The sequence below is a fragment of the Rattus norvegicus genome, chromosome 7 (assembly GCF_036323735.1).
Source record: "Rattus norvegicus strain BN/NHsdMcwi chromosome 7, GRCr8, whole genome shotgun sequence".
Lineage (NCBI taxonomy): Eukaryota > Metazoa > Chordata > Mammalia > Rodentia > Muridae > Rattus > Rattus norvegicus.
This window is the reverse complement of record NC_086025.1, coordinates 71,567,011-71,582,079: the sequence shown is the minus strand read 5'-3', so window position 1 is coordinate 71,582,079 and position 15,069 is coordinate 71,567,011. Positions and strand designations below refer to the sequence as shown.

The 15,069-nt window shown below is 43.6% G+C and overlaps 1 long non-coding RNA gene across 1 annotated transcript; it reads right to left on the bottom strand.

Moving 5' to 3' along the window:
- Window positions 1-413: 413 nt before the first annotated feature.
- On the bottom strand, window positions 414-11,714 carry LOC120093640 (uncharacterized). Its single transcript, XR_010053786.1, has 3 exons — window positions 9,612-11,714; window positions 5,945-6,069; window positions 414-5,856 (listed from the first exon to the last, which is right to left on the bottom strand). It is a non-coding gene; the product is annotated as an uncharacterized LOC120093640 (long non-coding RNA).
- Between the last annotated feature and the right edge of the window lie 3,355 nt (window positions 11,715-15,069).

Genomic DNA, 15,069 nt, shown 5'->3' with positions numbered 1-15,069 from the left:
AGTTCTGAGAGGCTTTGATGGAGCATTTGGACCTGGTGTTCTGCCAGGCACTGTGCCGGCCAGAGGCAGCCTCTTTCTCCAGCTTGGCCTTTTGGGAACCACTCTTTTCCTTAAACAAGTCAATGAGTTCTTTCTTCAGCCCAGCCATGTATCAGCAAGGCACGACATGGGTTTGGCTCACCATCTCCACTCAGTGAGATTGCTGGATTCCAGTCACCAGTGAGGCTGGCCCTGCTCCACTGTCTGGTGCATTCATCCTAGTTTGCAAAGAGATTTCCCAGATGGATGCTAAAGCCACAAACCCCAAGGTCCACACTCCGCATTGAGCAGTACCCCTACCTCAAGCATAGGAAAGTAGGCTCAGAATGTAAAACCACATCACTGTTTAGTTAAGAAACACAAAGAACCACAGCTCCTATGTACAGCCAAAAAATTTTATTTTGTTTTGTTTTGTTTTGTTTTGTTTTGTTTTGTTTTATTTTGAGACAGGCTCTTGCTGTGTAACCCTAGCTGCCCTCAAATTCCCATGGAACCCAGACAGGCCTTGAACTTATGGACTCTGCCATCTTGTCAGTCTCATGAGTGCTGAAATTACAGATATTTTGCCATTATGCCCTGCAAAAGACACTGCTTTACAATGTTTATTATTCATAATTACTGCTGCCACATAGTAGTACTCCCACTACTATGTGTGTGCATGTATGCACATATATGTGTGCATGCTCTAGATCAGAGGACAAATTTTGGGGGTAGCTTCTCTCCTTTTACTATTGAGTCTAGAGAATATATATCTAGAAATGTGTATATATCTGTGTGGGTTAAAGTAAAACATAATTTGGGAAACACTCCTACTTAAAATTCTAGGGACTAGGTCTGGAAAGTAAATAGATGAATGGAACATTTTACTTATGAAACCAAACTGAGAAACATAAGCAAGAGACACTAAGAAAATAAACAGGCACACACACACACACTCTCTTTCGAGTGAGTACAGGAGGTCAGAAAGTTAACGGTTTCCTCTTGAATCTGCTTTCATTTTAGTTTCTTCACTGAGAACCAAAATCAAATCATGCATCAACTTTAACGTTCTCACAGTGCAAGACACAGAGTTTAGACAGGGAGGAAGAATAAAGGTTGATCCTCACAAACTGATGGTTCAAAATCCCCAAAACATGTTATCTCTAGATGTAATCAACGGAGAAACATCTTTTCAGGAGGGTTTTTGAAACAGGAGGCCCCTTGGCTTCGTGCTTCTTCCTCTTTCACTTGAGGCACCATGGAACTAAGAAGGATGCCATTGTGCCTCTTGTCCTGTTCTGCTAAGTATCTAAGAGGTTTGAGTTTATCCTTGAGTTTGAATACTCGAGATTTAAAAATCTTTCTTGGGGCTGGAGAGATGGCTCGGTGGTTAAGATCACTGATTGCTCTTCCAGAGGTCCTGAGTTCAATTCCCAGCAACCACATGGTGGCCCACAACCATCTGTAATGGGATTCAGCGCTCTCTTCTGGTGTGTCTGAAGTCAGTGACTGTATATTCATATACATAGAATAAATAAATCTTTAAAAAGGAAACTTTCTTGGCAGAGAAGTTCCTCATCCGTCCAAGAGGTGGAACATCGACACTCGAGTTTTCAGGGCAAACAGGACGTGGCTTCAAAAGTTCAATCACACTGGCCAACGTAACAATCTGGTTTGGTAAGCTCTGTGGGTAAACTAGGCCTGAACTCTAGGTTGGACACTGATCTCTTCATGACATCGGAAAGAGATTCTTTCCCTGTATCTGGGATTTTTTTTTCAATAATGACATGTACAAAGTCCTTTTCAAGAGATACTAGAATTGTGTTCTTTGTGTGAACCATGTATTGGATCCACTACGTGCAAAGCACAGCAGAGGCCAGGGGATGGTTCTAAGGATAAGTAAACAAAACCAAAGTTGTCACCTTGCTATAACCCCAGCACTTAGGAAGGTCCAGGCAAAAGGATGGAAACTCAAGATTAACCCACTCTAAACAATGAGACTGTGTGTTAAAACTGAGTGAGTGAATGAATGAATGAATGAATGAACGAAGGAAGGAAGAAATGGCTACAAGAGAGAAACATAAGATAATACTGATTGCCTGTAGCTTGCTGCGCTTTTGACTTGTGTGAGGTGCAAAGGTGATGGCTTTACACGCTGTGCACATAAAGGATTTGACCCAGTGTTACTGTTAGCATTATCTGTCAGTGGATGCTACGATTGCTACAGTAATGTTGCTTAATTAAGGGCATCTCTTCCAAGCCATACCCTCCCTCAGTGCTTCTCCTTACTGAACATGCAAACTGGGGGGAGCCCCCTCAGTAGCAAACCAGCTCCCCACCTGGGATCTTTCCCACAGGTACCTTCTGTTGGTTAATCTCTGAGTTATGTAAAGAGCTTCTTGGTGGGAAGGAGGGGGTGGTGTTCTCCAGCTCTTAGTTTGCACAATACTTTCTTCTCTGTCAGAATTGAGAAAGAAGCCTGTGGTCTGCTGGCAACAGCTATGGGAGGAGCCATGACTCAGCAGTGCTCTGCAGGGTTAGAGCAGGTTAGCCCTTGGGGGGGGCAGTACAGAGCCCATCTCACCCCACCTCTGGCTGGGCCTTGAGAGAGCCTCTTGTAGGAGGAAAAGAGTAGTAGTCAAGCTGTGCTGTGGTGACTGGAGCCCTGGCACTGACCTTGGGGCGGGGCTGTAGCTAAGCTAGCATAGCAAAACTTTCTATTGCTAAACCCCAACTTTGGGGCTGGGGAGATAATTCAGTTGTTGCCATGAACATGAAGGGCTGAATTCTATCCCAAAACCCGTGTTAAGTGAATGAATGAATGAAGGCTTCCTGTCAAGAACACTTGCCGCTCTTCCAGGACCGTGCAGGCAGATCACAGATCGAGGAACACCTATGGCAGTAGCTTCTCCCGGTATCTGTACTCACACGCACGTACTCATATACATAAATGTCCAGGCATGGTGATCCATACCTAGAATTCCAGCGTAAGGGGTGGAAACGGGTTGATATCTGGGGCTAGACAGATTTGCAGCCAGCTTCACCTAACAGTGAGTTCCAGGCCAGTAAAGAAACAAGCAGAACAAAATAAACTCCAACTTTGCATTTAAAAGGGAAAAACCAACCATTTGTGGGGCTGGGGTGGGCTTAGCTCAGTAGTAGAAGACATGCCCAGTATTCACAGGCTCTGGATTTAATTCCAGCACCATAAAAATGTATTTGCTTGTTAAAGTTACATAATGCAATATAAAAATGAATTGATAAATTATATGTATTATATTCTAGATATCGATTCCTTATGTGTTATTTGCGGTATTTTCTCTGGCTCTACGATTGCCCTGTTACAGTGTTCATAGTGGATTTTTTCCCTCTTCATTTTGTTTTTATTGAATTAAGGAAAGTGATCTCCTACTGACATACACATGCTCCCAGCCTGATAGGTTGAGATAAGGTCTCAGGGTAGATTTGAACTCAATAAGTAGCCAAGGACGACCTAAAACTTCTTAGGCTCGACTCAGCTCCCAGGTCCTAAGGTTTCAGGCGGGTACTCCCAGTTTATAGTTTACGATGTGCTGGAGCTGGAAGCCAGGGCCTTGTGTGTGTTAGCCAAACACCCCCAATGGTGCTTTTCCCCATGCCTGACTTCATTCTGCATGTGTGTATCCAGTTTTTCCCAGTGTCATTTGTTGAGGACTGTTCTCTTGCCCAGTGGATGGTTTTGACCTCCCTTCTAAAAAGCACATAATATTTATGAAGATTTATTTCTGGACCTACTGTCCTAGTCCACTGACTTATGTGTCTGCCCGTTTTGACTGAAGTTGGTTTACAGAAAACTTTCAAATTATGAAATATAAATCAGGCATAGTGTACACACTCTCAACTCCAGCATTTGGGAGGGTGATGCAGGAGGATTGAAGGTTTGAGGCAAGGGCTGGGCATATAGCTCGGTGATAGAACACGTGGCAAATATGCATAGATCTAGAAAATCAAGTTTGAGGCCAGCGTAAGCTGCAAAACCAAGCATAAGCTCTCGGGTTTTTTATATTTTGTTTGGTTGTTGTTACTGTTGTTGGTAGACCAGGCTAGCCTCTTTTCATAATTTATTATTTTATTTTATATTCATTGGTGTTTTGCCTGAATGTATGTCTGTATGAAGGTGTCAGAAGCCCTGGAACTGGAGTTACAAACAGGTATGGGCTTCCATGTGGGAGCTGGGAAATGAACCTGGGTTGTCTGGAACAGCAGCCAGTGCCCTTAACTGTAACCAGATATGTATTACCTGGCCACTTTGCTCCCCGGAATAACCTTTCTGAGACCGGATTATTATGGATAAATGCCTAAGCCAATAGCTTTGGTTCATTTCCGCTAGCTCATAACTCAATCACCCTGTTTGAACTAGCCACACAGCTAGTTACCTATCCTTCAGTCTCGTGACTATCTCCATCAGCGTTCTGGGGCAAACCTCCTGAATCTGATTCTATCCCAGAAATCCTCCGTTGTATCCCAGAACTTCTACCTCCTTATTTCCTGCCTAAACTCATAGGCCAACAGCCTTTTATTGATAGATAAAGCTTCCACACATTGCACAAAAGATTCACTCTACATTTAACCACTGAACCATCTCTCCAGCCCCTGAAGTTCTCTCTCTCTCTCTCTCTCTCTCTCTCTCTCTCTCTCTCTCTCTCTCTCTCTCTCTCCTTGAACTCTTGACATTCCTGCTTCCACCTCCTGGGGGATAATAGGTATGCACCACCATACCACAGCTTCCATTTTTGTTCTTATTCAAGGTTGCTTTTGCTATTGTAGGTCTCGAGATTTTTGTAGGTCTCTTTGAGATCTTAAGATTATGAATTTTAGTACATTCTGCAAAACAGAGCCACTGTGATTTTGATAGTACTTGCTTAAGGGAAGTACTATCAAGGAGGCTGCAGGCAGAGGGAACAGCATTGAGTTCTAAACCTTACTTAGTACAGAATAGAGTAGGGTAGCTGGAGTCCCTGGAGTTGAGCAAATCAAAAGCGGGAAGATGGTGAGGGGCCCCAGGGGAATCTACAAAGTGCCTGATTTAAGGGAGACAAGACTGCTGTTAGGAAGGATACATATCTGGGCAGTGGTGGCACATGACTTTAATCCCAGCACTCAGCAGGCAGAGCCAGGAGGATTTCTGAGTTCAAGGCCAGTCTGGTCTACAGAGTGAGTTCTAGGATAGCCAAGGATACCCAGAGAAAACCCTATCTTGAAAACCAAAACGAAACAAAACAAAGTCCAAGAGGAAGAATACATACTGACTTGCATATGGTGGCCATGCCTGGAATGGGGTAGGGACACTTAGAATCACTGAAGACTTTTATTGACATGCCCTTTAAGGATGGCAGACACAAAAGATTGCTGGTTTTCAGCTGTAACTTAGAGACTAATTCTGAAGAAGAGGTTTAATATTACCCAGGTGCCCTGCCCTCTCTCTTACACTCTTGGTAGTAAGATTCCAGCTGATACAGGCATGGACAGATGGGGAGAGAGCTGGGCAGACCTGGTAGTTGGCTTAATCTCACATGATGGAGCCAGGACAAGGCCAGCCCCGACTCCCATTCCCAAAGCACAGGAGAAGCACTGAAGCAATTCCTTTTCTCTGGTCTCCTTCAAGATGGCAGCAGAGGAAGTGACCGGATTTCAGTGAGGGGCAGGACAGGGCTGGGGGTCTGGGATGGTTTTCTCACCATGCATTTGTGTTCCAGCAGGCACAGAAGAATGATGTGAGAAGGGAATGTGAGGAGGCACCAAACACTGTCATCAGTGAAGAGAGAAGGTGGCTTCGTGGAGGCACTGCCACATTAGCTTCTATAGAACGGGAATAGCAGAGTTTGTTAGGTGGAATTGTGGACCTGCAGAGATCTGTGATGTCAAGTTGAGCACCATGCAAACAGACCTCCTGCCTTTATGTGTATCAGATCCCCTGGGACTAGGTCTGCAGCCATGTGGGTGCTGGGATTTAAACCCAGGTCCTCTGAAGAGCAGCTGGTGCTATGAAGTGCTGAACCATCTCTCCAGCCCCTGGAAAGTAGCATTTAAGGAAGATCGGTTTGAGACACACCCGTGCAAAGTGGGTTGAGGCAGAGAAATGTTTCTTCAGATCAAGAAAAGGACACACCTTCCTTGTCTACATATGAATGGTGGAGAGAAGAGAGTTAGTTTAAAAGGTTTGGGACTAGTTAGGCATGGTGGCAAATACCTTTAAGCCCAGCCCACAGGAGGTAAGTCTCTGAATTCAAGGGTAGTTATGCCTGCATAGTGAGTTCCAAGCCAGCTAGAGCTGCTAAGTGAGACTGACACTTGCACAGTCATGCCTCACTTTTTTTTTTCCTTCCTCTGTTGTTTATCCAATACTAGGTCTCACTATGTAGCCCTGGCTGGCCTGGATCAGCTGCTAAGATTAAAGTGTATGCCACCTTGCCCTGCTTCTCTGACTATTTAAGGGGATGGTGAAGATTCAGACTTAGTTCGCCAGACTCCTGCAAGTACTGTTACCCACTGAGCTGTCCCTCCAGCCCAGCTTGCATTGGTTTGAGGATTTATTTTTAATTGCATATCTTTGTGCTTGTCTGTGTGAGTGTGTGAGTGTGAGAGCAGGTGCCCACTGGGCCACTGAGACCATTGGAGCTGGACTCACAGGCAGTGGGACCACAGGTCATAGGAGTTGAACTCAGATCCTCTAAGCCACTTCTATAGTTCCCTCACCCATCCACCACATTTGCATTTTCAACTGCTGATAGTTTGGGGGTTGTTTTTGTTTTGCTTTTTGTTGTTCTTTTTTCCTGCATTCTGCATGCTTAGCATAAACAGAATGGAGGGATTTCCATCAGGCAAGTGTTGTAGTTTGCTTAAGGGTCAACCATGTCAGAACAAGATGTAGGCTTTCTTTTTCCTTTTTAAGTTAGGGTTTCTCTGTGTAGCCCTGCTGTCCGGAACTTGCTTTGTAGTCCTTGCTGGCCCCGAACTCACACAGGTCTGCCTGCTGAGTGCTGGGATTAAAGTGATGTGTCATCACCATCTGGGGTAGGCCATAGATTTTTCTAGAACAATGGTTTCTCCCTGTGAGAAAGCCATCAGTGTAGGCCATGTCACTCAACTAGTCTACCCTGCAGTCTAGTTTACTGTCTGCAGCTGTCGGATCACCCAAGCCCTTCCCTATGTAACCAGGCTCCCTGAGATCTAAGCAGCCAGGAGGCAGCCCTAAGCCATACCAGTTCCTTTGAATTTGCCTTTTGACCATGGTGCTTTAACAATTTTGCTCATTATTTTACAGTGATTATACCATCCACAGTTTGGATGTCAGGGTTCAATAGTCCTGTGACCCTCCTATCAGAAACCTTTCTATCAGAAGTTTACAGTGCCTGGGAAGTGGAGGGATACCACAACTCAGACCCTCCTGCAATAAGTCAGCTCCCAAACTGAGCGGCCACTGGCAGCTGGAAATTTAACTTAGGACACAATTTACTGTTAAGGCCCATTGTTCTTGTGTACAAAGAACAATGACCCAGGCTCCTCCTCCTCCTTCTTAAGCACTCTAGATTTCGTACTATAAGAATGCCCCTCATTTTCAATTCATTTACTTTCTTTGGATAGCAAACACTCTTAGTAATTAGAGACAAAAATAAACACCCCACTTTTTTTTTCTGTGTTTGGGACAGGGACTGCTGGAGAGTGGATTCAAGCCTTGCTGGTGTGAAGCATGAACCCCAACGGCCAGCTAAGCTCCCAACCACAAAACTCCTAAACTTGGAGTTTATTCCTACTGTATGACTAAAATTTAATTTGAAAAAAACTATTCATTCTTCAAATGTTTTTCTATTTTTGCTGCTTTTATTATTAGTAGTAGCAATAAGTGTTTGTTACTGTTCCTAGTAGTAGTAGTAGTAGTAGTAGTAGTAGTAGTAGTTGTAGTAGTAGCAGCAGCAGCAGCAGCAGCAGCAGCAGCAGCAGCAGCAATAGGTGTTTGTTACTGTTCCTAGTAGCAGTAGTAGCAATAGGTGTTTTTTACTATTCCTAATAGTAGTAGTAGTAGTAGCAATAGGTGTTTGTTACTGTTCCTAGTAGTAGTAGTAGTAGCAATAGGTGTTTGTTACTGTTCCTAGTAGCAGTAGTAGCAATAGGTGTTTTTTACTATTCCTAATAGTAGTAGTAGTAGTAGCAATAGGTGTTTGTTACTGTTCCTAGTAGTAGTAGTAGTAGTAGTAGTAGTAGCAGCAGCAGCAGCAGCAGCAGCAATAGGTGTTTGTTACTGTTCCTAGTAGTAGTAGCAGCAGCAATAGGTGTTTGTTACTGTTCCTAGTAGTAGTAGTAGTAGCAATAGTTGTTTGTTACTATTCCTAGTAGTAGTATTAGTGGTGGCAGCAATAGGTGTGTACATGTGTGGGGATACTTGTGCTACCTATGAAAGTGAGAAGACAACTTTTGGGAGTGGCTCTCTCTTTGTACCTTGATTTTGAAGCAAGGTCTCTCTCTGTGATAGTTTGGCTGAGCTGTCCCCACATCCTGGGCTTTGTATACTTGGTCCCCAGTTGTGGCTGTTTGGGGAGACTTAGGAGGTATGGCCATGCTAGAAGAAATTTGTCCCTAAGGGCAGGCTTTGAGAGCTTAGAGACTGGTTGTTTCCAGTTCGTTCTCTCTGCTTCCTATTTGTAATTTGAGACATGAGCTCTCAACTGGTCCTGCCGCCATGCCTGGAGCTTGCTGGCATAAGAACACTCTCTAGAACACTGTGAGGCCAAAATAAACCCTTCCTTCTGTAAGTTGCCTTGGCCATCGTGTCTTGTCACAGGACTAGAATGGTAACTAGGAGATCTCTCTTGCTGGCTCTGGGGGACTGGATAGGTACTTTATGCTGCTAGCAGGCTTGGGAGCATGGAAGGTGGGAGCTCCCCAGCCATTCTGCTGGCACAACCTCCCGTCTTTGTCCTGTGAGTACATGTGTAAACTTGCACATCTGGCTTTTTACATGGGTTCCAGGGATCAAACACACCAGCTGAGCCATCTCACCGGCATCTTGTTTTGTATTCTAAGATATGGTCCCACACTGCAACCCAGGCTGCCCTGGAACTCACTATACAGCTCTAGCTGTCCTCAAATGCACAGCAATCCTCTGCCTCAGTGTCCCAAGTGCTGGGAATATATGTGAACTATAAGTGCACCAAAGCCTCCTCCTCCCCAAAATTAGTAATTTTCTTAGAGATGAGGAGGAGTCAATCAAATGGTGTCCTCCATGGAGGCCAGGAGGAGGAATTGGATCCCTTGGAATCGGAACTACACATGTGGGTATTGAAGAATCAAACCCAGGTCCTCTGGAAGAGCAGCAAGTGCTTTTAACCTCCGAGCCATCTCTCCAGTCTCTCTTTCTATACTTCATCTTAACCAAAAGGCTGAGAATCACATCAACCTCTTTCTTCCACTCCCCTCTCTTCCTCCCAATTTTCGTTTGTTGTTGTGAACAAATCCAGGGCTACCTGTATCCCTGAGGGTTTGGGGGATGTTTTTTATTTTGTTTTGTTTGTGTGTGGCTATCAGAGGATGACTGGGGGGAGTTGATTCTCTCTTACCATGTGAGTCCCTGAGGTTGAACACAGCTTCTCAGCCTTGATGGCAGGTGCCTTTACCAGCTCAGCCACTGGCCTTGATACCATTATTAACAATCAGTTAGGCAGTAGAATTAGTTCACGAAGCCAGACTACTTATTAAAGAATATAGAGAAAACCACAATTCAGGCAGAGAAGTTGATTTCAGAGCTCCTATTTTCTAAGCCCCTACCACAAATGTTAGGTTAGCCCAGGCAACAGCTTTGAGATAAGAGCTACAAACCTGACTATGCATTGTCTTACCCAACAAACAATATACTGCCTAGCAGCAGAGTGCAAATGAGATTAACTTTCCAAGGGTTTCCTAACTTCCAAAGAACACAGGGAGACATAACATCAGAGTTATGGGTCATGCAAGATTGCATTTAACTTGTAAAACTGATTATCACTTTGGCCTCTGACGTAGATTTCTAAATCAGTCCTCTTAAATTAACAGTGAGTAATCTGTTGTTTCTTGAAGTAACAGAAGACGTCAGAGTATTGCCTGTGACTCGCTTATTAGAAACCATCCAGGTCACTCAGAAAAGCTAAAATGCTGACCTACATCCAGTGACACACACAACCACTGGAATAAAATAGGGCATCTTGAACTTCTCACACTTGGAGTTGAAACTGGGATCTAGTCCCCTTTGTTTGTCATGCATCCTGTCTCTAGGTAGATGTGGACCTGGCTGATGGCTAGTGCTGGGGCACCGATAGACTGAATGGCAATATGATCTTATTGATCTGCTCCTACACTGTGTGTAAATAAATGCACAATAAAAGTATTCCTTATCCAAAGTGAAACCCCACCCAAGTAAAGGAATTAGATTTATAAAATAAATGGATACTCTTTTTACATATTCATTTCAGAGAGAACAGTATATAATCTGAACTTTATACTTGGCAAAGAACTGTTTTAACAACCTTTACTTTTTAGTATTAAATACTACGAATTATCTGTGATGTGTGTGTGTGTGTATACATGGAGATCAGAGGACAATCTGTGTGGGAGTCATTTTAAATGTTCTCTCTCTCTCCCTCTCTCTCTCTCTCTCTCTCTCTCTCTCTCTCACACATACACACACACACACACACACACACACCCTACCCTCCACAGTCTTTTTTTTTTTGGAGCTGGGGACCGAACCCAGGGCCTTGCGGTTGCTAGGCAAGCGCTCTACCTCTGAGCCAAATCCCCAACCCCTTACCCTCCACAGTCTTAGGTTACCCGCAATGGCCTTGATTGACTTTTGCAGCTGAGGATGACCCTTAACTCCTAGTTCTCCTGTTGCTATCTCCTAGGCACAGAGATAACTCATGAAAGGCTATCCCTGACTATCAGATATTTTCTGTTTATTTGCTTGGCTTTTTTTTTTCTTCCAGAACTGAGGATCTGACCTGGGGCTTACACAAGCTAGGCAATGTTTTATGTTTGAGCTACACACACTCACCTCATGCTTCAAAATGTGTTTGTTTTACTCAAAATGGATATATTTTCCATTTCTATAGAATAGGGAATACTTTAGCAATCTCCTTTTACTAAAAATTTGCATTAACCCTCCTCCCCCATCAACAGGGTCTTGCTATATAGTGTAGGTTGGCCTTAACTTCTGAGACTGTCCTGTTTTATATTGCTATAATAGTCCAAGATGGAGGGGCTGGGATCTGGTAAGGACACTTGTGCTGTGAGATCTCCTAATAGAATAAGGAGTATCAAGAACAAGAGGGAGGGAGTGGGGATTGAACTTGCTCCTACAGAAGGAACTCTTTTCTTCATAATGGCATTCATCCAATCACTCTACCCATAGGATCTAATCACCTCTCATTAGGCTCCACCTGCTAATACTGTACATCAGGATGTAAGCATTCAAACCACAGTTCTTATTAACTGAGGTTTCAGTTATTATTGGTTATATTTAGTTATGTGACTGACTACATGTGATTTTTATTAGAGACTAGTGATTTTATGCTTCCCTATTTTTTTTTTTTTTGGTTCTTTTTTTTGGAGCTGGGGACCGAACCCAGGGCCTTGCGCTTCCTAGGTAAGCGCTCTACCACTGAGCTAAATCCCCAGCCCCTGCTTCCCTATTTTTGAGTGACTTACCTTTATCTATAAATGCAATCTTTTCTATTGGCACAGAAGCAGGGTTGGGGATTTAGCTCAGCAGTAGAGCGCTTGCCTAGCAGGCGCAAGGCCCTGGGTTCGATCCCCAGCTCCGGAAAAAACTAAAAAAAAAAAAAAAAAAAAAAATCTATTGGCACAGAAGCAAGTAGGCTTGAATCAATGGATCAAAATGACCTAAGTGTAAATGTAATTATGATTTTAATCTTGGGGCTCTCTGTTTAATATTTTCACTGGCACTGCCTGTGGATTTGTGTATGAGTAACCTAACTTGGCAAAATAACCCAAACCCCAAACCTCGAACATAATTAAATATGCTGTTCTCATTAGATAGTTATCATTCCCTTAGTTCCCTACTATGTTGTCTAGTTCAACAAGTTTCTATTGTGTTCATTAAAAGGTAACATTGGTCTTTCGATTTGAATACACATGGCTACATAGTTTCAATTATGTTGCTGAATCCTTCCCGCTGTAAATGTTGGATTAGGCTCCAGTTCAGTAACCTACCACCCAGAGGGGTCAGCATTCTGTCCTTAAGTTTTTCTCACTTGAACTCCTGCAACCTCCTGCCCTCCTACTCCACTGAAACTGGGACATGGAAATCTCAAATACCTTTTCTGACCCTTTCTCCACTAATGACTGTATTTGGTTCTCAAATGCTCTTCCTGTCAAAACTCATTTTTTTCTTCCCACCTTTATGATATTTTCTAAAAAGGAATTAACTCTCAAGATTGTCTTTCCCAATGCCTTTAATAAAAAAAACCAGACAATGTGAGGTTGGCGTTCATCAACATTATTCCACTTGCTAACACCAGAAGCTCTTTTTCATCCTATGTCAGGGACATGACAATCATTCTGTACTGAATCAAACACCCCACTCTTAAGTGACTTGAGATTATACTCCTCTAAGTCTCTGCTTTCTAACCAGAACTCTTGGCTTTTTCTGCCCATGGCCATTCTTCCTAGCATTTCTCTAGATCTTCTGCTTAACATCCATCTCCTATACACTGCAACATTTCATTTGTTTCCGTAACAAAGGCTCCCAAACTCTCACCAAAGGGCTCTACATTTCCCTGTTTCCAGGGAACTATCTGAATTTGGGTTTCTTTCTTTTGAAGGAGGAGGCTCATCATCCAAGCTGAAGTAGAAATGGTCTAAAAATTTATGGCACTCTTTCTGCTTTTTACTCCTTTCCCCCTTCAGTGCTAGGCTTACATGAATGTACCATCACATCCGCTTTGGGGTTTTTGGAGGTGAGGGTGGTGAGAGTGAGTATCACTACTGTGAGTCAGGGTCTTACCTCGGAGACTTGGCTGGCCTGGAACTTGCCTCCTGTCTCTGCCTCCCCGGTTCTGGGATTATACACATGCACCAACATGCTGAATTTCTTAGTAAGACTGTGCTTGTTTCTGCCAAACTATCTCTCTACTTTGCCATCCACTGCATGATCTTTTAAACATCTCTTTACCTGGGTGTGGTGGTATGCCGCTCTAATACCAGCAATAGGGAGGCAGAGTCAGGATGACTGGGAGGTATGGGCTGCATAGTAAGACCACGAATCAAATAAAAATAGCATATCATGGGTATTTAGTCATATGTATGTGACATTATGAGTATGATATTCAACTAGGCCCCTAATTAAAATGTTTCTAGAATGCAGGACAAGTTCTCATCCCTTCTCAATCTCTCCCTCACAGAGCTTTTTATTTATTCTTTGTGACCAATGCCTCTGGAGTGGAAGCAGAAAGGCCACTCCCAGTTCTCCTACCCACCCGTTTCTGTCCTTTCTTTCATCTGCTTCCTTTGCCAGAACACTGGCTCTCAGAATCCTGTTTCCCTGGAACATAGGCCCTAGGATTCACCCTGAACTATTTCCTGGGAACTTTTTTCTCAGATGCAGCCACTTCTTCCTTTTACTCAGTTCCTTGCAGTATTTACCTTGTTCTCTGCCAATAATTTGGTTATTATACGAACATCCCATTTCTCCTGCTAGACTGTAAATAAAATGTCAAATGGTGTGTTCAGGTGGGCTAAAGCTTCCTTGGGAAGGTGCTGTGGTCTGAGTGGATCAGAACATAACGACAGTGTTAGAGGCTGAGCACAGTGGATCATAACTTCAAATCTCAGCACTTTAGGATTGAAATGAATTCAAGGCCCACATGGGCAACATATTCCTGTCTCGAAAAAGGAAAAGGAGAGGGGAGAGAAGCATGGAGAGGGAGGAGGTAAGAAAAAGCTAAGACATGTCAAGAATAGGGAAAACAAAAACCAGAAATTGAGCTCACACCTCCCAACTTGTAATGCTCTCTACCTCTGAAACATTCTGGCCCTACCAGACCTGCAAGGGCTCTTCCTTTCCTTCTACCTTGTGGATTTATTACTAAACTGCTTACAAGATGAATGGAGTGAAAGAATGTGAAGGGGAGAGGGGTTCAGGGTCTTACTTTAAAAGATCTCACTTTGGAGGGGCATCGTAAACAGGACACAAGTCTGTAATCTAACCCCCTGAAGTTGAGGCAGGAGACTCACTGGAGGTCAGTTTCAGCTGCAGAGAAGTACCCTGTCTGCCTGTCCCTCCCATTCATTGTGCTGAGTCTGGAGTTACAAAGATTTAGCAGGCTAGGACTGACACTAGTGCTAAAATGGCCTTTGTTTTGTTTTGCTTTTTCCAGACAGGGTCTCACAATGTGTAGCTCAGGCTGTCTAGAAACCAGGCTAGCTGCGAACTCAAGAGATCCACCAGCTTCTGCCTTCTTAGTGCTGAAATTAAAGACATGCACCACTGCATCCAGCTAGAAAAAGGCTTTTTAAATGTGAGCCATTTAAGGTTACATAGGCCATCTTACTTTGGTAATAAAAGTTTATTAAAGAATAGAAAAGGCCAGGTGTGGTGGAACATGCCTTTAGTACCAGCACCTGGGAGACAGAGGCAGGTAGCATGCAAGGCTAGCCTGGTATATAGAGGGAGTTCCAGGACAGCTAGGGCTGCATAGAGAAACCCTTTCGAGAGAAACAAAAGAATTAAAAAAATAATGACTTCAAAGGGGAAAAACAGGGGACTAAAAAGATGTACCTTAAAGTCATGTAACTTTAGTAACACTGCCCCATTTTAACAGGGTTAGGTATGACTGCATCAATCCTTTTTGAAAATGAAGACAAAGAAAAGCCACATTAAAAAAAATTCTACTGCACCATATTGCAACACGCGAACACTGAGGAACATTCTGGTGCGATCAAAGCTTCAGTAACCACACCGGACTGGTTCTTGCTGGCCACGGGGAACCCGTTTCCATAACGGAGCTCCGCATCCCGTGGAGA